Source organism: Chrysochloris asiatica, unplaced genomic scaffold (assembly GCF_000296735.1).
Source record: "Chrysochloris asiatica unplaced genomic scaffold, ChrAsi1.0 scaffold00016, whole genome shotgun sequence".
In the NCBI taxonomy this organism is placed as follows: domain Eukaryota; kingdom Metazoa; phylum Chordata; class Mammalia; order Afrosoricida; family Chrysochloridae; genus Chrysochloris; species Chrysochloris asiatica.
The window spans coordinates 30,054,270-30,071,052 of record NW_006408534.1 but is presented as its reverse complement, the minus strand read 5'-3'; positions in this window follow the sequence as shown (position 1 = coordinate 30,071,052).

Sequence of the window (16,783 nt, the reverse complement as noted above, 5' to 3'; positions counted from 1 at the left end):
GCAATGCTAGGCAATATGTTTGCAGATCTGCCTACCTGCCAGCTTGCATCATATCTGTGTGTCTTTTTTGTATATATTTCGTCTCTCTCTTTCTGTATTCCTTTTGACGCCAGATATCCCTTCTTCATGACACCCACACTTCCTTGTCGATGCTGGACCCCGACATAGGACCTCGACAGTCTTGTGTAACTGATGTGCCTAAGGCAATATATCATTTAATCTCTTGACTGATGTTTCTATGAGTGTTGATTGTTGAATTAAGCAAAATGAAGTCTGACAATTTCAATGTTTTTTCCATTTATCATGATTTTATTTATTGCCCCAGTGGTGAAGACTTTTTTATTTACATTGAAGTACAATCATACTGAAGGCTACCTTCTCTTCTCTTCATCAGTATTTTAAGTCCTCTTTGCTTCCAGCAAGCAAGGTTGTATCATCTCCACATCAGAGATATTGAATAAGTTTTCTTCCAGTCCTCATAACACATTCTTCTTAATATAATCCAGTTTCTCAGATTATTTGCTCAGCATACGAGGGGGTAAACCATCACAAAATTCTTATACTTAGTTTCTTTGAGTAAGAGTGAAACCATAATACAAATGCTTCATGAGAAGCCAAGTTTACCTATTTAACAAATATAATTTTCACTAATTGAAAATACCAGGCTTGTTGGGCCACACATTCTTTAGTTCAAAATAACAATAGAAATGGAAACTAGGAGAAATATTAGCAGAGAACCAGAATAGCTAGGAAAATGCAAATATATAGGGAATCTCTTACATGCTAGCCACCTCCTCCAAATGAAAAGAAAGCAGCCACCTACTAGAGAACTCGCCATTTAACAGGAATATATACTTGCTATGTATAATGATCCAATTAGCATGGGACATATAAAATGATCTCTTAAACTATGTTTATTAAAGTAGAGCAATGTGTAATAACTCTAGAAAGTTTCCCATTAAAAGCACTTAAGCATTAAAAAGTCTTATTGTGTTCAGATGTTTGTTGCTGTTGTTAAGTGCTGTTGAGTCAATTCCAACCCATAGCAACCCTCTATAGGGTTTCCAAGGAATAGCTGGTGAGCTTGAACCACCGACCTTGCAGTTCAAACACTTTTGCAGTCTGGCACATTAACCCACAGTGCCACACCATTTAAAATTTTATTCATGAAATAATCTATTTTTGAAAGAATAGATTAGAAAAATAAAATATCAGTATATTTTCACTCATTACAAGGTCGCTATGAGTCGGAACTGACTCCACAGCACATAACAAAAACAACAACAACAACAACAAAGCTTAATAAAGCTGATAGTGGCTTCCTTATCCTATGATGTTTATGCATGATAAACAAGGTATTAAATTAATCAGAAGACAGTTTGTATTGTTGAGAGACATATTTTGTTTAAAAGCAAAAAGCAAAAACAGTTTCCAACAAGCTTCAAACTTAAAATCAAATGAAAGCATTAAGTATGATTACAAAACAGATTAAACTACACTCTAAAACACTGAAGGTAAACTGTCCTTATAATAATAGGGATCTGAGAGTTAGGCTAATGGAAGATTTTGATTGTCCTCACACATTTCTGTAGAGACACAGAAAAGCACAAGCATATGCAATATTAATCACACAACAAATCCATCACAGCTAGTTTCTGGCTTATCCCCAAAGAAAAACAGAATGCCACGTCAACTCTATTTCCAGTTAAATTTTAACACATTTAAGAGCGTGCCTTATTCTGAATCACTATTAAATCTCTAGAAATTGATTTATCTATGTAGCTTTCAGAACTCAACTTACCTTTGAAATTCAAATGAAGCAAGTCTTTGTAAATACATGTGCTTCATTTTGTGAATCCTGTCTTTCTAACAAGAGTCTTTAGAGAGTAACTATGATATCTGGGAGGCCTATTGCTGTAAGCTTTTACTTTCCCAGTTATATATGATTTTGGGTGAAATTAGAAATCATGTATATAAAATGGTGGCACATATAAGTGGTCAATAAATAGTGATTATTGTTGTTATTCTGGCAATTTAAAGCTCCAGGAAAAGAATTCCTATCTTAAAATATTTGTCTACTGTAGAAGATTATTAAAGAACAGTTATGATATAAAAATAGATACATAGCTCTTCTCAAGTTAAAAATCTGACTCACTCTTCAAGTTACAAATAATGCCCTCAAAGATTTTAGGTTTTTGGTTTTAGCAACAGCAAGACTTTTATGTTAGAAAAAAATTTTATTGTCAAGCTTAACCATTCAGGGTCCTGTCTTGCACACACTGCTTCTAAGGACATGTAAGAGATAAACAATGTATACCCATTCCTCACTTACTGACATGATTAGAATACAAGGACCAGGTTACTATGTGATAATCAACATTATTTGAAAATGAAATATGACAACATTAGATCACAAAATGAAGGATGATCACATCATTACATATCTGTCAAATAATATTATTACATTTCTATTCCTGGTGTGGCACTGTGGGATAAACAGCAAGGTCACTTTGAGCCACACGGTTGGTGATGTAAATTCACCAGCCACTCCTTGGATACCCTATTCTGGGTTGCTATGAGTCAGAACCGACTCAATGGCACTTAACAACAACAACAACAAATTATATCATAACAAAACTTCCAAATCATGAACAATCATGGTCCAGTCACATTGCCACATGACTTTAATAACCACAGGCAGCACTAATTTTGCCTTACACCTTGGCATTCATAAATGACAGAATTGCATTGTTAATGTGTAAAATAGAGAGCAAATTTTTACCACTGTTGTAAATAGATAATACTGGATAATGAGATACTCAATAAGTGAGGAATTGTTGTTAGGTGCCATTGAGTCGGAACCAACCCATAGCGACCTTATGCACAGCAGAATGAAACACTGCCTGATCCTGCGCCAACCTCACTACTGCTGCCGTGCTTGAGTCCATCGATGCTGCCACTTGGCCAATCCATTCCATTGAGGGTCTTCCTCTTTTTCTCTGACCCTCCACCTTACCAACATGATATCCTTCTCCAGCAACTGGTCCCTCCTGACAATATGTCTGAAGTATGAGAGACAAAGTTTGGCCATCCTGTCTCCAAGGAACACTCTAGCTGCACTTCTTCCAACACAGATCTGTTGGTTCTTTTGGCAGCCCATGGCACTTTCAATGATCTCCTCCAACACTGTAACTCAAAAGCATCAGTTCTTCTAAGATCTTCCTTATTCACTGTCCAGCTTTCACATGCATATGAGGTTATTGAAAATACCATGGCTTGGGTCAGGCGCACCTTAGTCCTCAAGCTGACATCTTTGCTCTTCAACACTTTAAAAAGGTCTTGTGCAGCAGATTTGCCTAATGCAATACGTCGTTTGATTTCTTGACTGCTGCTTCTATGAGTGTTTATAGTTATGACTCATGGTAACGCTGCATAGGGTTTCCAAGGAGCAGCTGGTGGGTTTGAACCACCAGCTTTGCAGTTCAAACTGACCTTGAGGCCCAGTACTTATCCTACAGCACCACACATGGCCTCTCAATTTTCAAAGAGTGATACAATTTAATAAAATTTGCAGAATAAATATGTATTAGCAGCAGACAGTTAAGTCCACTGATTTTCCTGTTTGACTTCATTGCTGCCTCTCTTTTTCTCAGATAAGGTATGAGATAGCTACATGCTATGGGAGTTTCTAGCCTAAAGGAAAGATTAATTTGGGATATATTTAGTTTGGTTTTAAACAAATATATTATTGACGTGGTTTACAATAATCTCCATGAGTAAATAAATTAGTGCAACGTATGTTGTGTACGAACTGCTTCCAAGTATACTATTCTCACCAGCTATGTTAACTCACACTGTATATTGACATGAACGTATAGGGTAGAGCGCTATGTGATTAGAAATATATTCTACAACACCTGACACTAGAATAGGTGGATAATGGAGAAGAGACAATGTTTGAAAGAAAAAGCAAAAACTGGCCTACCTTAATTATCTAATGCTGCTATAGCAGAAATATCACAAGTGATGGCTTTAGCAGTCAGACATTTATTTTCTCACATTTTGGCATGCTAGAAGACCAAATTCAGTGCTGACTCCGGTAAAGGTTCTTGTCTCCTTCCAGCATCTGCGATCTCCTTGTGTCTTGGTATCAATCTTCCCCTGGTTCTAGGAGCGTCACAGTGCAGGGATCTCAAGTCCAAAGGACATACTCCATTCCTGGTTTGTCTTCGTTGATGGTAGTTGGTCCCTCTCTCTTTTGCTCACTTTTCTTACCATTTATATATCAAAAGAGATTGACTCAAGATAAAACCTATTCCTAATGAGGTAAATTGCTCCTGACCTCATTAATATCTCAGAGGTAAGGATTTACACCACATAGGATAATTATATCAGATCAGAGCTGACCACAGCAGATCACATCAGGGAGTTGATCATATCATAGATCTTATCATGAAGATGAAAACTACATTTTGACTGTTAAACCAATGAGAATCCTGGCCCAGAAAGATGACACAAAACCTTAACATCACATGTTTGTTGTTATTGTGTTAAGTGTCTTAGATTCAGTTCTGACTCAGTGACCAGGTATAGGGTTTCCAAGGTAGTGGATTTGAACCACTGACCTTGTGGTTAGCAGTCCAGTGCTTATCCTACAGTGCCTCACCATGATTCCTAACTATAACACAGCCTGCAGAAATTTTTTCCAAATCTTATAACTTATAGATGAAAGATATGTAATAGGGACATTCCTAAATTTGACAATGATCTCAAGTGTTTAGATACCATTTCCTATTAAAATTATGCTGGGGGAAAAAATCTTTTTAAACATCATGAGCAAACAAAAATAAATTTCAATTAGGCATGGTAAAGAAAAAATGAAATGTTTGTTCCATTCTCTCTATTAACAACATTGCCATTGAGTTGATTCCATCTAATAGTGACCTTACAGGATAAAGCAGAAACGTCCCGTAGTATTTCCAAGGTTGCAAATATTTACAGAAGCAACCTGCCACATCTTTCTCTTGCAGAGCAACTGGCGGGTTCAAACCACTGACCATACTTGGTTAAAAGTGGATACTTTTATTATTGTGCCACAAGGTTTATTTTTATTGTTGCTAAATGCCATTAAGTTGGTTCTGACTCATAGTGACCCTGTATAGGGTTTCAAAGGAGTGGCTGGTGGGCTTGAACCACAGATCTTGCAATTCAAACCAACCTTGTGGTCCAATGCATTATCCTGCAGTGCCACACCAGGCCTCTGTGCCCAATTATCATCTGGTATAGGACTCCAAAACATGCAACTGAGACCTGAATCACAGTAACATGACTCATCCATCAATCACAATTAGAGAGGCTGTAATAGTTTCTTCCACAAATTGGAGCTTACTATAAGGAGCTCTGGTAACATAGTAGTTATGAGTAGGGCTGCTAACCTCAGGGTCATCAGTTTGGAACGACCAGCTGTTCTGCAAGAGAAAAATGAGGCTTTCTGCTCCCGTAAAGATTTACAGCCTCAGAAACCCTGTACAAGGTCACTATGAGTCAGAACCGACTCCATGACACTTAACAACAACAACAACATATGGGTTTATCTCATTGAAACTGGAAACCAATATACCCAACACACCTGAGCACATGCAGTTTAAATATGTCAGTTAAAAAATAGGGAATCCAATATACACACTGCCTCCCCAATGAAATCCCTCTGGCAGTTAATAAAAATTCTTTCCAATATAAATAAATGTTTTCCCAATCAAATGAACGACATCTTTTCCCTTGGGAGAAACATGGGGAATGGAAAATAAGGAGACATGTGTTTCTTGAAATTCCCTTTCTGCGAATGTTACCTTCTATATAAAACATATAAATGTCAGTAAATATTTCTCATGGAAAGAACAATAGTCTGGTTTAAATAAAACTTAAGAATTATTTGAATCAATAACCAAATAGAATAAAAACAAATGTGGATATAGTAACTTTATTGTGAAATTCTCTGGTTAACCTCAGTTCTTTAGGTCTCTCTTTACCCTTAAATCAAAGTTGAAAATGATTTTTTTTTTTAAATTCTCCTGAAGATCTTAGTCAATAAATTTATAACAATTACTCCATAATGAATAAATAACCAGGGCTGCCACTAATGTTTAGTGTGACTCAAATAATTATTGTTTTCCAGAATTTTGATTTGGATAGATATAGTCTTGCAGTGTGGAAGGGAGCATACTTGACTGTATTTGCAACTCTTGTTAAGGAGAAATAATCTACCAATCTCAAGCACGATTATTATGAGTTTAACATCAGTCAACAAAAAGCCTGCTTTATAAACAGAGAGTAATTTGTATTGAATCAGGAAGAGGGAGATTTTTGAGGATATAAGATACCAGAATTATATGAGTTACAGGATAAAGTAAGTGTTCTAGCCACAATTATGCTTTTAACTTTTCATATAAACCTTAGAATAATTATCTATATTCTCTGGAACTCTGAAACTTCAACCACAAAATACAACAACTGTTAAGTCCTGTTCTATGGTATAAAATTCAATTAGTTAGTCAGCATTTCTCAAAGAGCATTTTTTTGCAACTCTGGTCCATGATAGAAGCTCTGAAAATTAGCTTCCCAATGTCAAATACTTATAGAAAATGCTGCATTTTTATTCCCCTCTTGGTAAATTCTGCTTATTTAGCACAATGCAGACTCTAAGATGTACTCCAATAAAGTAATATTTTTATCTTTGTTTAGGACAGTGCTTGTAAAATACATATATATATATATATATATATATATATATGACTGTCAAAGCATGTTTAGCATAAATATATGACATGCTATTTGGGACTGCTTTCATAAGGCAACAGTTAAGATTTTCAAGCAATTTGTTTACAATATATCTAAGGTATAGAGTGTGTAATTAGATAGCAGAGTCCTGGTGTAGTACTTTGAAATAAACACTAGACTGCTAACTACAAGGTTATTGGTCCAAAGCCACCAGTAACTCTGAGAAACCCTATACAGGGGCACTATGAGTCGAAACCAACTGGAAGGCACTTAGAAACAGGTATAGTGGGAGCACTACTGTGAGCTATCCTTTTGTGGTGATGCTGAATTTGTTATTTTTAACACTTCAATAGACCAGCATACTAGATTCCTGAGATAGTACATAATATGGGGTGTGGTGGTGAGTGAAGTTGAGAGAGTGTTGATCTTTAATAAAATTCTTCTCAATAGAGAGAAAATTTAATTTTATGACAAGAATTCACGTAGGGTTGTATATTCACTAACTTTTTATACTCAGGCTTGAAGATGATAAAGTACTGGAAATGTTTTGACAGTGGACTATGTTCTATAAAAGATACACTATATGGTCTTCACTTTAAAGGACTTAGATTGTGAAAATATAACATGTTTTAAATCACAAACAAGCAAAGTTTTACAAATGAAATGACAAAATAAAGCAGACTGTTGGAGCTATAGGTATTTGCAGGAGGGGACAATCCTTATGTTCAGGATTACTAATAAATAAATAAAAACTTTTAAGAATGAGTACACTAAGAATGAATAAATGGAGAAAGAGATAAAACTAAAATTTAGTAATTATATTATTTTTTTTTAAACTTTAGATTAAGGAAGTTACTATGTACCAAAATATCTGGACAGGAACATCATTAATGATACGTGGTAATGTGAAATTTAAAGCAATAGCTGTTAGGCCCCTACCATAAGAAAATTAGAGATGCAAAGAAAGAGCCATACCTGTGTTTAAAACTCCAAATGCTTATGGGAAGTGGGTCAAATAACTACAATTTGGTAAACACTTGTAGTGGAACTCCTTTGATGTTAGGTAGGTGTTAAGGATGCAACAATTAACCAGATACCTTCTGTGAACTGCATCAAGTATATACTAAGGGAAAACAGGAGAAAATAGACAGACACACATGTAACCCTAACTCCTCCACACACAAAAAGTAGATAGTTGTTCAATTTTTAAGCTAAATCAAAACTCTACAGAAAGAAAAAGAGATTTTATTTTTAAGGTGATCACCTATAGAAGTTATATATGTCTTTAAGAATAAATAAGACTAAATGAAGTAGAAAACAAAAGGAATTTCAGGAAGCCCAAACTAATAATCAAAAGAATGGAGATATGAGAGTGAGGTGGATGATCAAAGAATACTTAATAGCAAATATGGTTATATAAGATGTGAATAGCAGATGAGTCTAAAAATATACTTTGTGCAAAACTGTGAATTACCTTGACTACCATATTAACAAAGGTTTTTATGCAGAAAAACATCTGCTTTAGAACATAAACTTTCTACAAAAACCACACATGAGACAATTCAGCAAAGACAACAGCAGAGAAAAACAAGGGAGTCCTTGGTTCTAAATCATATATCCAATTCAATTCAATAGTTGTGATTTTTATCTCTTTATATTAGGCATACACTGAGAATTTGGATTGAACAAAAATACACAACCTAAAAAAATATTTACTACCCAAAATGGGAGGGGGTGGGTGGAGAGAAACCCTCTGGCTGTCATGTAGAAGAAAGCCAAAAGATAAAGATATTTTAGAAAAACATTAGTTAGATATCTACTCATTTAGTTAGAAGGTGACACACTCAATTAGAGAAGATATAGAAAAAATGTAAATATTTCACTTATAATAAACAAGAACTTGCTGCATACAAGATGTGAACAATTAGGGGAAAGATGGATATAATAGTAACTTCAAGTTTTCTGTGCAGAGACCTAGAAAGATGATAGTAGAATGAGATAGGGATCATAGAGTAAAGTGATGGCAGACAGTGGGAGTTATATATTTGTAGGTAGACTAATTCTAGGTTCATAGGAAACAACTGGAATAAATTAGTACAATTAGGAACCTCAAAAAACAAATATGAAATAGATTGGAGATTATTTGGAGGTGCAAAGGCAGAATAGGAAATATAACCCAAATACGATCACATACAGAAGATTATTAGTAAAAAGGGAAATAAGAGTCAACATATTTCTAGACATTTAATTTATGCCAGTAACAATACTAAATTTTACATGAACTATGTGATTCAATTTGCATAAGAACTTTATGAATCAGGTTTATCATATTGAGGAACAGAAAAATGCAACATTTAGCACCATGCTGACATTAAACTACACTGCCAATAGCTAAATTCTGACTCAGATGCTTAATAGTTTTGTAATTTTGAGCAAATCATATAACCTCCCTGAGTTTCAGTGTCAATATCTATAAAATGGGAATAACATACATTCATCTAATTATTGAAAACACACTAATTATTGAAGATGCCTAAGCAACAGTCGAAAATTTTGGTATCTGTCCAGAAACAAGATAGAGTAACTGAAACAAGTCAGATTCAGGTAGAATTACACTTCCCAATGGAAGGACAGCAGGCTTTAGAACTGCCTCACAAAGAAATCAGAAAGATGATATTGAGGTATGCTCCACAGAGGGGTTGAGAAAATAAGGAAGAAATCAGGAAAGCATTAAAGGAACTATCAAATAACATAGAAATAGCATTGGAAACAATTCAATACCTGCAAAAAGAGGTCTAAATGATTAATAATAAATATCAGCAATGGACAAGACTGAAAGGGCAAAGGATTCGAAATGAAGAGATGGAAGCCAGAACCAGTGAGCTGGAAGACAAATCTCTGAATACTGCTAAAATAAAAGAACAATCAGAAAAAAGATTTTAAAAATCTAAAGAAAGTCTAAGATTCATGTGGGACAACATAAAGAGGAATAACTTGAGAATTACTGGAATTCTAGAACAGGAAAAAACACAGAAAACCACAGAGGAGATAGTTGAAGAGTGTTTGAAGAAAATTTCCTTAACATCCTGAAAATGAAAAGATAAGCATTCAAGAAGCTCAATGAATCCCAGGAAGGACAGACCCCAAGAGAAAGTCACCAAGACATATAATAATCAAGCTTTCCAAAATCAAAGACAAGTAGAGAATCCTAAAAGCAGCCAGGGAAAAGAGAAGTGATACTTACAAAGGCAAGCAAATCAGATTAAGCTCTGATCTTTCAGCAGAAATCATGCAGGCAAGAAGGCAATGGGGAGACATATATAAAACCCTGAAAGAAAAAAACTACCAACTAAGAATTGTACACCCAGAAAAGCTGTCAATCAAATATGAAGGTGTAATACAAATATTCCAGGATAAACACAAGCTAAAGGACTTTGTCTAAGCCAACCCCATGCTTCAAAACATCCTAAAGGGAGTGCTTTGGAATGAGAACAAACAAGAACAGACAAAAACCACAGACTGACATACATGACAACACCAACTGGAACTCAATTGATGGATGGAAGACTCCAGAACAGAACAAAACTACAAGAACTAATTCAGAGGATCTGGAAGGTCAGTCTATGATCAAAACCATTACAATATGAATGAAGGTAAAAATATAGGAACAGAGATTCAGGTTATGAGGAGGTCAGGTAGATTGCAGGGTAAAATTTACTGTTTTAATGGAGGAAAAAGTTAATAGCTTATAGGGTAACCTCACAACATACCAAGAAGATGAAAATACAATAACAAAATTGTTATTGTTGTTGTTAAGTACCGTTGACTAGGTTCTGACCCATAGCAACCCTGTATTGGGTTTCTGAGGCTATAAATCTCTGTGGGAGCAGAAAGCCTCATCTTTCTCCCATGGAACCGCTGGTAATTTCGAACTGTTGACCCTGAGGTTAGCAACCCAACTCATAACCACTATGCTACCAGAGCCCCTTAAAACAAATATAGAAACATTAAAAAGATGAAGCTTAAGAAAAGATACTCATACTAAAAGAAAGCTGTTAGCTTTCCACACCAGGTGTGGGAGGGAGGGGATGATACAGCAGAGATTTCAGGATAGAAACATCATAGTTCAGTTGTTGGGGAGGGCAATAAACAAGAAGGGGATGGGGATTGAAGAATAAGGTAGATAGGGGAACACTTAGGGAGGTTTGCATTGGCTAAATAGGACAGAGGTAAATTTTTAAGGAGCTCTGGTAGTGTAGTGGTTACGAATTGGGCTGTGAACAGCAAGGTCAGCAGTTGGAAACTACCAGCTGCTCTGCAGGAGAAAGATGAGTCTTTCTGCTACCGTAAAGAATTACAGCCTCGGAAACCCTGTTCAGGGTCGCTATGGGTCAGAACTGACTCTACGGCACTTAACAGCAACAACAAATAGTGATTTATGCTCAACCATAGAACAACAGGGCTCTGTGATACAGGGATCAAGACATAGGCTGAATGGGTAAAAGAGGGGAAATAATGTCTAGATGCTTGACTGTCTTATGAATGTTGGTTTCCCTTGCCTACTATTGTAAAATAGACACTTCAGTAGGATAGAAAGAATATCAGGACACATGAATATAGAAAACTTGTAAGCCCATCTTCTGCCTATAACTGATTGGAATACCTAAAAGGAGTTCTAGAACTTGCCCAGTGAAATCGACTTCTTATGGAGACTTTATAGTGTATAGGACCTTAGGTGGAATCCTGAGCCCCAACCAGAAACTTCTGAGGTAGGACATTACCACTAGAAAGGACAAGCAGACCAGCCTGGAGTGGCTAGAAGAATAAAAGATACTTCTTGAAAGAAAGACCAGCAGGAAAAATCAAAAACAAAAATGGCAGTCTGATTGGCTACTACAAAAACAAGCAAGTTCTTCACCGGGGAACCATCAAGATAATTACAAATGGCAGCTCCAGAAGACAGAGTCAAGTTTTATAATAAATATGCAAAGAACTAGTTAGAAAACAAAAATGGAAAAACACACTCAGAATTAAAGAACTAAAGAAAAAATTCAATTTGAAATATTTAAGGATTCTAAATCAAGTCCTGGTGTGTCACTGTAGGATAAGCACTGAACCAGAAAGTTGATTTGAAATGCAAGATTGACAATTCAAACTCACCATTTGCTTCTCAGAAACCCTATACAGGGTTGCTGTGAGTCAGTGCCAACTCCACAGCACTTAACAACAACCACATGGGCAAAATATTGAATGATGCAGAAATCATCAAAAGAAGGTGGAAGGAATACACAAAGTCACTGTACTAAAAAGAAATGGTCGATGTTTAATGATTTCAAGGGTAGCATATGGTCAAGAGTCAATAATACTTAAAGAAGTCCAAGGTACACTGAAAGCATGGACAAAGAACAAGTCTCCAGGAACTAACAGACTACAAATAGAAATCTTTCAAGAAACTGATGCAGCCCTGGAGACATCCACTCATCTATGTCAAGAAATTTGGAAGACAATTATTTGACCAACTGATTGGAAGAGGTCTATATTTTTGCCCATTCCATAGAGAGGTGACCCTACGAAATGCGGAATTCATAGAGCAGTATCATTAATATCTCATACATGTAAAATTTTGCTGAAGATTATTAAAAAAACAGTTGCAACAGTACACTGACATGGAACTGCCAGAGGTTAAAGCAGGATTCAGACAAGGAAATAGAATAAGGGATATCATTGCTGACATCAGATGGATCATGGGTAAATGCAGAGAATACCAGAAAGATATTTACCTGTACTTTTTTTTGACCAGGCAAAGATTTTTCACTGTGTGGATCATGACAAACTATGAGTAACATTTTGAAGAATGGGGATTTCTGAACACTGAATTGTACTACTGAGGAAACTACATAAACCAAGAGGCAGTCATTTGAACCTAACTATTGGATATTGAATGGTTTAAATTCAGAAAAGATTTGTGGCCAGGTTGTATTCTTTCACCATACTTATTCAAGATGTTTACCTGTGTTTTACTGACTATGCAAAGTCTTTCAATTGTGTGGATCATGACAAGCTATAGACAACATTGTGAAGTATGAGTATTCTGGAACACTTAATTGTGCTCATGAGGAGCCTGTACATAATACATGAGGCAGTTGTTTGAACAGAACAAGAGAACGATGAATGGTTTAAAATTAGGAAAGGTGTGCTCCATGGTTGTATTCTTTCACCATACTTATTCAACCTGTATGCTAAGCAAATAATCTGATAAACTGGGTTATATGAAGAAAAACATGGCATCAGGATTGGAGGAAGACTCATTAACAATCTGCGATATGCAGATGATACAACCCCGCTTACTGAAAGTGAAGAGGACTTAAAATACTTACTAATGAATATCCAAGACCACAGCCTTTGGTGTGGATTGCATCTCAATGTAAAGAAAACAAAAATCCTCACCACTAGGCCAATAAACAATATTATTATCGACAGAAAAAAGATTGAAGTTGTCAAGGACTTCATTCTTCTTGGATCACCCATCAACATTCATGGAAGCAGTAATCAAGAAATCAAACAACATATTGCATTACGCAAACCTGCTGCACAATACCTTTTTAAAGTATTGAAGAGCAAAGATGTCAACTTCAAGACTAAGGTGCACAGGACCCAAGCCATGGTATATCTCATATGCATGCAAAAGCTGAACAGTGAATAAGGAAGATCGTAGAAGAATTGGTGCACTTGAGTCATGGTGTTGGAAGAGAATACTGAAAGTGCCATGGGCTGCCAAAAGAACCAACAGATCTGTGTTGGAAATAGTGCAGCCAGAGTGCTCCTGGGAGGCCAGGGTGACCAAACTTTGTCTCTCATACTTTGGACTTATTGTCAGGAGGGACCAGTCGCTGGAGAAGGATATCATGTTAGTAAGGTGGAGGGTAAGAAAAAAAAGAGGGAGACCCCCAGCAAGATGGATTGACAAAAAAGCAGTACCAATGGTCTCAAGCATGGCAATAATTGTGAGGTTGGCCCAGAACCAGGCAGTTTTGTTTTATTGTGCATAGGATTGCTATGAGTCAGTACTGACTTGATGGCACCTAACAACAGCATTCAATTTGTACACTGAGCAAATAATCTGAGAAGCAGGACTATATGAAAAAGAATATGGCATAAAGATTGGAGGAAGACTCTTTACAACCTGTAATATACAGATGATATAACCTTGGTAACTGAAATGAAGAGGACTTAAAATAATTACTGATGAAGATTAAAGACTACAGCCTTTAGTATGGGTTGTACCTCAATGTAAAGAAAACAAAAATTTTTACCACTGGACCAATAAATGACATCATGATGAAAGGGGAAAAGATTGACTTTATCAAAGACTTCATTTTTCTGTGTTCTACTGTTCAGACTCATGGAAATAGCAGCCTAGAAATCAGATTGCATATTGCATTAAACAAATCTGCTGTACAAGACCTCTTCAAAATGTTCAAAGATGTCAATCTGAGGGCGAAGGTGTGCTTGACTCAAGCCATGGTATTTTCAGCAGCCTCAAATTCATGTGAATGTTGGGCAATGAATAAGGATGAGAGTAGAAGAACTGATGTTTTTGAGTTATGGTGCTGAAGAAGAATATTAAAGTTAGCATAGACTGACAGAAGAATAAATCTGTTGGAAGACGTACAACCAGAGTGCTCCTTAGAATCCAGATGGCAAACCTTTGTCTCTTATACTTAGGAGACATATTATTAGAAGGAACCAGTCCCTGGAAAAGGACATCATGCTTTGTAAAGCTGAGGGTTAGGAAAAATGATGAAGACCCCAATGAGATAGATGACCACAGTGGCAGCAGCATGGGGCTCACATATAACAAGAATTGAGAGGTTGGTACAGGATAGGCAGTGTTTCATTCTATTGTGCATAGGGTCATTATTAGTCAGAACCAACCTGAAGGCACCTAACAATAACTAACAACAATCATTATTCATATTATTTTACAGCTAAACGATGCTAGGTTACAGAAATGTTAAGTAACTACTGGACTGCGAACCACAGATCAGCAGTTTAAACCCACCAGCTGTTCCTTGGAAACCATATACAAGGTCACTATGAATTGGAGCCAATTTGACAGCACTTAACAACAATATCAAAGAATACACAGAGTCCTGATACCATAAGATCTGTGGTTCAAACATACCAGTCAGTCATTGGAAACCCCATAGAGGGTCTCAAAGAGTCAGAACCAACTTCATGGCACTTACTAACATCAACAAAAGACATACAGATAAACAAATGGTATTTATGATCTATTTCCCTGATTGATGAGGTACATAGAAAACATCAAGGTCATAAAGTTGGGGATCCCTATATTTAATCAATGTGAAGAAACTAGAACACTACTTAAGGAGAAGACATCAGCAGACTAAGAGAAAGGCCAAGGGAGGGATGGTATCACTAAGCTAATGAAGCAAAGTACGAAAAGGGTGATTAATAATTTCAAAAGCTTCAGAGTTCAAAAAGAAATATAGTATGAAGTGGCTACTAGATTTAGCAGTCATTAGATTCCTTGGGACATTAAAGAGATAACTGAGCAGATAAGACAAGACGAACAATGAGAGGGACCATTTTAGAAACAAATGGGAGGGAGGGAAATATGGACCAGAATGCAGATGCATAAACAAAGAAATGATGTCACATAACAGCACAGCTTAAAGAAAAATTTCATAGAATAGGGAAGTGTTGACCATTGTCATTTTACAGAAAGTAATGAGTTATGGGTGAGGGGGTACAAATTAATTATAATGTACCATTATAAAGCAAAGAGTGTAAAACCAGAAGGTGTAACCACAGTTGTACATTTTAATCTTGGAAAAGAAAGATTCATGTTACTGAGTTAAGGAAGAATGTAAGGGAACTGGGTGAAATTTGTCCCTAGGGGCTTCCAGTTCTTTTTATGAACACAGTGGCTAGTTTGAATGAACCAAGAAAGGGATTATGTAGAGATCCTGAGGAAGAATGAAAATTTCTCCACAAAGATAAGAGAAAGATTCCCGAACAACTGTGATGGCCCTGCTGAGCTCAGAGTAAAACAACTGATTAGCAGACTGTGCATTTGGGTGAAATAAATCATGACTCTCCAATCTACAAATTAAGTTAAGGAAAACAAAATGATGTAAAGAAATAATCCACACAAATGGATAAGGTGCTTTCATTTAATATATATTTCACAAAAAGAAGACATACAACAGATTTAGTCGGTTTGAACAGCAAGGTTGGCGGTTCAAACTCACCACTCACTCCTCAGAATCCCTATGCAGGGTCACTATGAATCAGAACTGACTCTACAGCATTCAACAACAAGACATAGTATATGAATGTATGATATTAGATAGGCAATATTATCATGGAACTAACTGTAAACATATCTTGTTTAGATATTTCATTCTCATGCCATATATCTGAAAATTTATAAAATTAATATTCTAAGCCTGACTTAGAATATTAACCAAAAACTAGTTAATGGTCTAACCAGATCAGAATATGTTTCCTCTCTCTGGGCTTCCAATTTTTCATCTACAAAATGAGGCTATCCTAGGAGAGCTCAAGATTTAAGTTTTAAGACTTCATGAGACTATATTACTAAAAATAATATACACACTCTTTCCTGTCCACTCCTCCATGTCTATAGGGATCTGTTTTACAAACATGGTCTAGATATTATTGTTTCCCTGGGGCTACAAGAACAGCAAATAAATAGAACTATCAGGAATGCAGAGTTACTTCTTTGGACCTAAGACATTTGTGCAGCAAGGTCTCATGAGAGGCTGTTTCATTGTCTTCTTTTTTCTTTTTTCACTTTTTATTGTGAACTGGGTGAAGGTTCAACAATTCATATACATTTTGATTCATCTCACTGGTTGTAAGCCCCTCAATGTAACATCACTTGTTCAATTTATAACATTCTCTCTCACCTAGAATAATATTTCTTTCCTTTTCATCCTTAGAAATTCTATACAGT